Below are 9,413 nucleotides of genomic sequence, written 5' to 3' on the forward strand. Positions count from 1 at the left end.
CGTCCATTTTTGGGACAATTCCGTCCATTTTTGGGTCAATTCCGTCCATTTTTGGGACAATTCCGTCCATTTTTGGGTCAATTCCGCCTCTTTTGGGTCAATTCCGTCCATTTTTGGGACAATTCCGTCCATTTTTGGGACAATTCCGCCTCTTTTTGGGAATTCTGATCCCATTTTGGGCCAATTTCACCCATTTTTGGGACTTTCCCATCCCTTTTTGGGGCAATTCCTTCCATTTTTGGGTGTTTTGATCCCATTTTGGGCCAATTTCACCCATTTTTGGGCCAATTTCAACCTTTTTGGGACTCTTTGATCCCTTTTTGGGACATTCTGATCCCTTTTTGGGTGTTCTGATCCCATTTTGGGCCAATTCCATCCATTTTTGGGTGTTTTGATCCCATTTTGGGCCAATTTCATCCAGTTTTGGGACTCTTTGACCACTTTTTGGGACATTCTGATCCCATTTTGGGCCAATTTCATCCATTTTGGGGCAATTCCATCCAATTTTGGGGTCTTCTGTTCCCTTTTTGGGACAATTTTGGCTCTTTTTGGGAATTCTGATCCCTTTTTGGGCCAATTCCATCCATTTTTGGGACTCTTTGACCACTTTTTGGGACAATTCCACCCCTTTTTGAGTGTTCTGATCCCATTTTGGGACAATTCTGGCACTTTTTGGGACTCTTTGACCACTTTTGGGGACATTCTGATCCCTTTTTGAGTCTTCTGATCCCATTTTGGGCCAATTTCATCCATTTTAATCCCATTTTTTGCCATTTCCAACACACAACACACACTTTTATCCACCAAAATTCCACTTTTATCCACCAAAATTCCATTTTTTCGCACCAAAATTCCATTTTTTCCCCTCAAAATTCCCAAATTCCCCTCCTCAATCCCGGGGTGTCTCGGTGGGACCCCAGAGCTGCCTGAGCGTGGCTTTTCCCCCTTCCCAGCGTTTCTGCAGCTCCTCCTGCTCCCTCCTTTGGGGACAATTCCGCCTCTTTTGGGACAATTCCGTCCATTTTTGGGTCAATTCCGTCCATTTTTGGGTCAATTCCGTCCATTTTTGGGACAATTCCGTCCATTTTTGGGACAATTCCGTCCATTTTTGGGACAATTCTGCCTCTTTTGGGACAATTCTGTCCATTTTTGGGACAATTCCGTCCATTTTTGGGTGTTTTGATCCCTTTTTGGGCCAATTTCACCCATTTTTGGGATTTTCCCATCCCTTTTTGGGGCAATTCCATCAATTTTTGGGTGTTTTGATCCCATTTTGGGCCAATTCCATCCATTTTTAGGACTCTTTGACCACTTTTTGGGACTTTCTGATCCCTTTTTGAGTCTTCTGATCCCATTTTGGGACAATTCCATCCATTTTTGGGCCAGTTCCACCATTTTTGAGTGTTCTGATCCCATTTTGTGCCAATTCCATCCATTTTTGGGGCATTTTCACCCTTTTTGGGGTGTTCTGATCCCATTTTGGGCCAATTCCATCCATTTTTGGGCCAGTTCCACCCATTTTTGAGTGTTTTGATCCCTTTTTGGGCCAATTCTGGCACTTTTTGGGACTTTCCAGTCCCTTTTTGTGTCTTCTGATCCCATTTTGGGCCAATTCCATCCATTTTTGGGCCAATTTCATCCATTTTAATCCCGTTTTTTGCCATTTCCAGCACACAACACACACTTTTTTCCACCAAAATTCCACTTTTATCCACCAAAATTCCATTTTTTCCCCTCAAATTTTCCATCCTCGATCCCAGGGGTCCCTCCTCAATCCCGGGGTGTCTCGGTGGGACCCCAGAGCTGCCTGAGCGTGGCTTTTCCCCCTTCCCAGCGTTTCTGCAGCTCCTCCTGGTCCCGGCTCAGGCGTTTCCGAAGTTTCCGGGCGAAGTTGGAGCCGCGGCTCCGGAGGTCGGCGGCGCTGAGCTCCAGCAGCGCCCGAGCCTCGGCTCCGTACTCGGCCAGGCGGGACCGAGCCTCGGAACCCAACTCCCGCAGCTCCTGCAGGGTGGCTCTGGGGGGAAAAACGGCGATTTTGGGAAAAATGGGATTTTTTTGGGAAAAAATGAGAATTTTTGGGATTTTTTTGGGAAAAAATGGGATTTTTTTTGGTGGTTTTTTGGGATAAATTGGGAATTTTTGGTGTTTTTTTGGGGAGAAAATGGGATTTTGGGGGAAAAAATGGGAATTTTGGGGGGTTTTTTGGGGAAAAAATGGGATTTTTTTTGGAAAAATGGGATTTTTTGGGGAAAAAATGGGATTTTTTGGGGAAAAAATGGGATTTTTTTGGTGGTTTTTTGGGATAAAATGGGAATTTTTGGGATTTTTTTTGGGGAAAAATGGGGATTTTTGGGGAAAAAAATGGGATTTTTTGGGGAAAAAATGGGGATTTTGGGGAATAAATGGGATTTTTTGGGGGAAAAATGGGATTTCCGAAGTTTCCGGGCGAAGTTGGAGCCGCGGCTCCGGAGGTCGGCGGCGCTGAGCTCCAGCAGCGCCCGAGCCTCGGCTCCGTACTCGGCCAGGCGGGACCGAGCCTCGGAACCCAACTCCCGCAGCTCCTGCAGGGTGGCTCTGGGGGGAAAAACGGCGATTTTGGGGGAAAATGGGATTCTTTTGGGAAAAATGGGATTTTTTTGGGATAAAATGGGAATTTTTGGGGTTTTTTTTGGGAAAAAATGGGATTTTTTGGGGAAAAAAGGGAATTTTGGGGGAAAAAATGGGGATTTTGGGGAATAAATGGGATTTTTTTGGGAAAAAATGGGATTTTTGGGGAATAAATGGGATTTTTTTGGGAAAAAATGGGATTTTTTGGGAAAAAATGGGATTTTGGGGGATAAATGGGATTTTTTGGGGAAAAAATGGGAATTTTTGGGGTTTTTTTGGGGAGAAAATGGGATTTTGGGGGAAAAATGGGAATTTTTGGGGAAAAAATGGGATTTTTTTTTGGTGGTTTTTTGGGATAAATTGGGGATTTTTGGTGTTTTTTTGGGGAAAAAAAGGGATTTTTTTGGGGAAAAAATGGGAATTTTTTGGGAAAAATGAGACTTTTTAGGGTTTTTTTGGGGAGAAAATGGGATTTTGGGGAAAAATGGGGATTTTTTTGGGGAATAAATGGGATTTTTTGGGGAAAAAATGGGATTTTTTTGGTGGTTTTTTGGGATAAAATGGGAATTTTTGGGATTTTTTTGGGGGAAAAATGGGGATTTTTGGGGAAAAAATGGGATTTTTTGGGGAAAAAATGGGAATTTTTGGGGAAAAATGGGATTTTTTGGGGAAAAAATGGGGATTTTGGGGAATAAATGGGATTTTTTTGGGATAAAATGAGAATTTTTGGGATTTTTTTGGGAAAAAATGGGATTTTTTTTGGTGGTTTTTTGGGATAAATTGGGAATTTTTGGGGAAAAAAAGGGATTTTTTTGGGGAAAAATTGGGAATTTTTTGGGAAAAATGAGACTTTTTAGGGTTTTTTTGGGGAGAAAATGGGATTTTGGGGAAAAATGGGGATTTTTTTGGGGAATAAATGGGATTTTTGGGGGGAAAATGGGATTTTTTGGGGAAAAAATGGGATTTTTTTGGTGGTTTTTTGGGATAAAATGGGAATTTTTGGGATTTTTTTTGGGGAAAAAATGGGGATTTTTGGGGGGAAAATGGGAATTTTGGGGGAAAAATGGGAATTTTGGAGGAAAAATTGCGATTTGGGGGGAAAAAATGGGAATTTTTGGGGAGAAAATGGGATTTTTTGGGGAAAAATTGGGATTTTTTTGGGAAAAATAGGATTTTGGGGAATAAATGGGATTTTTTTGGGAAAAAATGGGATTTTTTTGAAAAATGGGAATTTTTGGGTTTTTTTGGGCAGAAAATGGGATTTTGGGGGGAAAATTGGAATTTTGGGGGAAAAAATGGGAGTTTTGGGCGTTTTTTGGGAAAAATGGGAATTTTGGGTGGTTTTTTGGGGAGAAAATCGGATTTTGGGGGGAAAAATGGGAATTTTGGGGGAAAAATGGGATTTTTTTGGGGAAAAATTGGGAATTTTGGGCATTTTTTCCCCCCAATTTTGGGCATTATTCCCCCCCCGATTTTGGGGTGATTTCCCCCAATTTTGGGCATTATTCCCCCCCAATTTTGGGGTGATTTCCCCCCAATTTTCAGCATTTTTCCCCCGAATTTTCAGCATTTTTCCCCCGATTTTGGGCATTTTCCCCCCCAATTCTGGGTATTTTCCCCCCCAATTTTGGGCATTTTCCCCCCCAATTTTCAGCTTTTTTCCCCCCAATTTTGGGCATTTTTCCCCCCCGATTTTGGGGTGATTTCCCCCCAATTTTGGGTATTTTCCCCCCCGATTTTGGGGTGATTTCCCCCGATTTTGGGCATTTTTTCCCCAATTTTAAGCATTTTCCCCCCAAATTTTCAGCATTTTCCCCCCAAATTTTGGGCATTTTCCCCCCCAATTTTCAGCTTTTTTCCCCCAAATTTTGGGCATTTTCCCCCCCAATTTTCAGCTTTTTTCCCCCCAATTTTCAGCATTTTCCCCCCCAATTCTGGGTATTTTTCCCCCCAATTTTCAGCATTTTTTCCCCCCGATTTTGGGTTGATTTCCCCCGATTTTGGACATTTTCCCCCTAAATTTTCAGCATTTTCCCCCCAAATTTTGGGCATTTTCCCCCCCCCAATTTTCAGCTTTTTTTCCCCGAATTTTGGGCATTTTCCTCCCCAATTTTCTGCTTTTTTTCCCCGAATTTTGGGCATTTTCCCCCCAAATTTTCAGCATTTTCCCCCCAAATTTTGGGCATTTTCCCCCCTAATTTTCAGCTTTTTTCCCCGAATTTTGGGTATTTTCCCCCCCCAATTTTGGGGTGATTTCACCCCAATTTTTAGCATTTTCCCCCCCGATTTTGGGTTGATTTCCCCCGATTTTGGGTCCCTCTCTCACCTCAGTTTCTGGCTCAGGGTGGTCTCCCGCAGCCTCTGGGTTGCGTTCTCGGCCGCCTCCCCCAGGACCCCCAGGAGCCCCCAGAGCCTGGAGGGGCTCGGGGGGGTCGGGCCGGGGGGGCTCAGCTCGGCCCCGCAGCCTGAAAGAGCAAAAAAACCCGGATTTAGCCCCAAAAACCGCTCCGAAATCCGACCAAAATTGAGCCAAATACGGGGAAAAAATCGCTGAGTTCGTTAAAAAAATCGGCCTCGAATTTGGGTAAAAATTGGGGGAAATTTGGGGAAAAAATTGTTGATTTAATTAAAAAAATTGGCCTCGAATTTGGGTAAAAATTGGGTGAAATTTGGGGGAAAAATCGCTGAGTTTATTAAAAAAATTGGCCTCGAATTTGGGTAAAAATTGGCCAAAATATGTTAAAAAAAATTGCTGAGTTCATCAAAAAATTGGCCTCAAATTTGGGTAAAAATTGGGAGAAATTTGGGGAAAAAATTGTTGATTTAATTAAAAAAATTGGCCTCGAATTTGGGTAAAAATTGGGGGAAATTGGGGGAAAAAATTGTTGATTTAATTAAAAAAATCGGCCTCGAATTTGGGTAAAAATTGGGTGAAATTTGGGGGAAAAAATCGCTGAGTTTATTTAAAAAAAATCGGCCTCGAATTTGGGTAAAAATTGGCCAAAATATGTTAAAAAAAATTGCTGAGTTCATCAAAAAATTGGCCCCAAAATTGGCCTCAAATTTTGTCGAAATTTGGGGAAAAAATTGCTGAGTTTATTAAAAAAATTGGCCTCGAATTTTGTCCAAATTTGGGGGAAATTTGGGGAAAAAATTGTTGATTTAATTAAAAAAATTGGCCTCAAATTTGGGTAAAAATTGGGGGAAATTTGGGGAAAAAATTGTTGATTTAATTAAAAAAATTGGCCTCGAATTTGGGTAAAAATTGGGAGAAATTTGGGGAAAAAATCGCTGAGTTTATTAAAAAAATTTGCCTCAAATTTTGTCGAAATTTGGGGGAAATTTGGGGAAAAAATCGCTGAGTTTATTAAAAAAATCGGCCTCGAATTTGGGTAAAAATTGGCCAAAATATGTTAAAAAAAATTGCTGAGTTAATCAAAAAATTGGCCTCAAATTTGGGTAAAAATTGGGGGAAATTTGGGGAAAAAATCGCTGAGTTTATTAAAAAAATTGGCCTCGAATTTGGGTAAAAATTGGGGGAAATTGGGGGAAAAAATTGTTGATTTAATTAAAAAAATTGGCCTCGAATTTGGGTAAAAATTGGGGGAAATTGGGGGAAAAAATTGTTGATTTAATTAAAAAAATTGGCCTCGAATTTGGGTAAAAATTGGACAAAATAATCCCAAAAAATTTTCTCCAAATCCCTCAAAAAATCTTAAAAAAAGCCCTGAAAAATTCATTTAAAATTCCTTTAAAATCCTCAAAAAATCTTAAAAAAAGTCCTGAAAAATTCATTTAAAATTCTCCCAAATTTCCCCAAAAATCCCTCAAAAATCTCTCAAAAAATTCCCAAAAATCCCTAAAAAATTCATTTAAAATTCCCAAAAAATTCCCCAAAAATCGATCCAAAAATCCTCAAAAAATCCCTAAAAAATTCCTTTAAAATTCCCCCAAAATTCCCCAAAAAATCCTCAAAAAATCCTCAAAAAATCCTTAAAAAATCCTTAAAAAATTAATTTAAAATTCCCCCAAAATTCCCAAAAATTCCCCAAAAATCTCCCCAAAATTCCCCAAAAAATCCCTTTAAAATTCCCCCAAAATTCCCCAAAAAATCCTCAAAAAATCCTCAAAAAATCCTTAAAAAATTCATTTAAAATCCCCCCAAAAAATTCCTTTAAAATTCCCCCAAAATTTCCCAAAAATTAAAAAAAAAATCCCTAAAAAATTCCTTTAAAATTCCCCTAAAATTCCCCCAAAAATCCTCAAAAAATCCTCAAAAAATCCTTAAAAAATTCATTTAAAATCCCCCCAAAAATTCCTTTAAAATTCCCCCAAAATTCCCCAAAAATTCCCAAAAAAATCCCTAAAAATTTCATTTAAAATTCCCCCAAAATTCCCGAAAAAATCCTCAAAAAATCCCTAAAAAATTCATTTAAAATCCCCCAAAATTCCTTTAAAATTCCCCCAAAATTTCCCAAAAATTCCCAAAAAAATCCCTAAAAAAATCCTTTAAAATTCCCCCAAAATTCCCCAAAAAATCCTCAAAAAATCCTCAAAAAATCCCTAAAAAATTCATTTAAAATCCCCCCCAAATTCCCAAAAATTCCCCAAAAATCCCCCCAAAATTCCCAAAAAAATCCCTAAAAAATTCCTTTAAAATTCCCCCAAAATTCCCCAAAAATTCCCCAAAAAATCCTCAAAAAATCCCTAAAAAATTCCTTTAAAATTCCTCCAAAATTCCCCAAAAAATCCTCAAAAAATCCCTAAAAAATTCTTTAAAATTCCCCCAAAATTCCCTAAAAAATCCTCAAAAAATCCTCAAAAAATTCCTAAAAAATTCATTTAAAATCCCCCCAAAAATTCCTTTAAAATTCCCCCAAAAATTCCCAAAAATCCCTCAAAAAATCCCTAAAAAATTCCTTTAAAATTCCCCCAAAATTCCCCAAAAAATCCTCAAAAAATCCCTAAAAAATTCATTTAAAATCCCCCCAAAAATTCCTTTAAAATTCCCCCAAAAATTCCCAAAAATCCCTCAAAAAATCCCTAAAAAATTCCTTTAAAATTCCCCCAAAATTCCCCAAAAAATCCTCAAAAAATCCTCAAAAAATCCCTAAAAAATTCATTTAAAATCCCCCAAAAAATTCCTTTAAAATTCCCCCAAAATTCCCCAAAAATTCCCAAAAAAATCCCTAAAAAATTCCTTTAAAATTCCTCCAAAATTTCCCAAAAAATCCTCAAAAAATCCTCAAAAAATCCCTAAAAAATTCATTTAAAATCCCCCCAAAAATTCCTTTAAAATTCCCCCAAAATTCCCCAAAAATTCCCCGAAAATGCCCCCAAAATTCCCAAAAAAATCCCTAAAAAATTCCTTTAAAATTCCCCCAAAATTCCCCAAAAAATCCTCAAAAAATCCTCAAAAAATCCTCAAAAATCCCTAAAAAATTCCTTTAAAATCCCCCCAAAAATTCCTTTAAAATTCCCCAAAAATTCCCCCCAAAAATTCCCGAAATCCTGGTTTTTGGGGGTGATGACGTCACTCACCTGCCAGCAGCGTCAGCGCGACCAACGCGACCCAAAACTTCATGGTGGCACCTGAGGGGGGGAAATGGCCCCAAAATGACCCAAAATGACCAAAAATGGACCCAAAATGGCCCCAAAATGGTCCCAAAATGACCAAAAATGGTCCCAAAATGGCCCCAAAATGACCCAAAATGAACCAAAATGACCAAAAATGGTCCCAAAATGACCCAAAATGGTCCCAAAATGACCCAAAATGACCCAAAATGGTCCCAAAATGGTCCCAAAATGGTCCCAAAATGCCTCAAAATGACCAAAAATGGTCCCAAACCCTTCAAAATGTCCCAAATTGTCCCAAAATGTCCCAAAATTGTCAAGAATTGTCCCCAAAACCTTCAAATTTTACCCAAAATGTCCCAAAATTGTCCCAAAATGTCCCCAAACCCCCTAAAATGTCCCAAATGTCCCCAAAATGTCCCAAAACTCTCAAATTTTGCCTGAAATGTCCCAAAATGTCCCAAAACCTTCAAAATGTCCCCAAAATGTCCCAAAATTGTCAAGAATTGTCCCCAAAACCTTCAAATTTTGCCCAAAATGTCCCAAAATTGTCCCAAAATGTCCCAAAATGTCCCAAAATGCCCCAAAACTCTCAAATTTTGCCCAAAATTGTCAAGAATTGTCCCCAAAACCTTCAAATTTTGCCCAAAATGTCCCAAAATTGTCCCAAATTGTCCCAAAATGCCCCAAAATGTCCCAAAACTCTCAAATTTTGCCCAAAATGTCCCAAAATGCCCCAAAATGTCCCAAAATTGTCCCAAAATTCCCCAAAACTCTCAAATTTTGCCCCAAATGTCCCAAAATTGCCCCAAAATGTCCCAAAATGTCCCCAAAATGTCCCAAAATGTCCCAAAATTCTCCCAAAATGCCCCAAAACTCTCAAATTTTGCCCAAAATGCCCCAAAATGCCCCAAAATGTCCCAAAACTCTCAAATTTTGCCCAAAATGTCCCAAAATGTTCCCAAAGTGTCCCAAAATTGTCCCAAAATTGTCCCAAAATGCCCCAAAATGTCCCAAAACTCTCAAATTTTGCCCAAAATGCCCCAAAATGCCCCAAAACTCTCAAATTTTGCCCAAAATGCCCCAAAATTGCTCCAAAATGCCCCAAAATGTCCCAAAACTCTCAAATTTTGCCCAAAATGTCTCAAAATTGCCCCAAAATTGTCCCCAAATCCCCCCCCCGCCCCTCCCCCACCCTCACCTTTGGGGTCTCTCCGGCTCCGACCCCCCCC

At 39.3% G+C, this 9,413-nt stretch overlaps 1 long non-coding RNA gene across 1 annotated transcript; it reads right to left on the reverse strand.

Moving 5' to 3' along the window:
- Positions 1-143: 143 nt before the first annotated feature.
- On the reverse strand, positions 144-504 carry LOC131573987 (uncharacterized). Its single transcript, XR_009276329.1, has 2 exons — positions 307-504; positions 144-202 (listed from the first exon to the last, which is right to left on the reverse strand). It is a non-coding gene; the product is annotated as an uncharacterized LOC131573987 (long non-coding RNA).
- Between the last annotated feature and the right edge of the window lie 8,909 nt (positions 505-9,413).

This window comes from Poecile atricapillus (assembly GCF_030490865.1).
Source record: "Poecile atricapillus isolate bPoeAtr1 chromosome 32 unlocalized genomic scaffold, bPoeAtr1.hap1 SUPER_32_unloc_1, whole genome shotgun sequence".
Lineage (NCBI taxonomy): Eukaryota > Metazoa > Chordata > Aves > Passeriformes > Paridae > Poecile > Poecile atricapillus.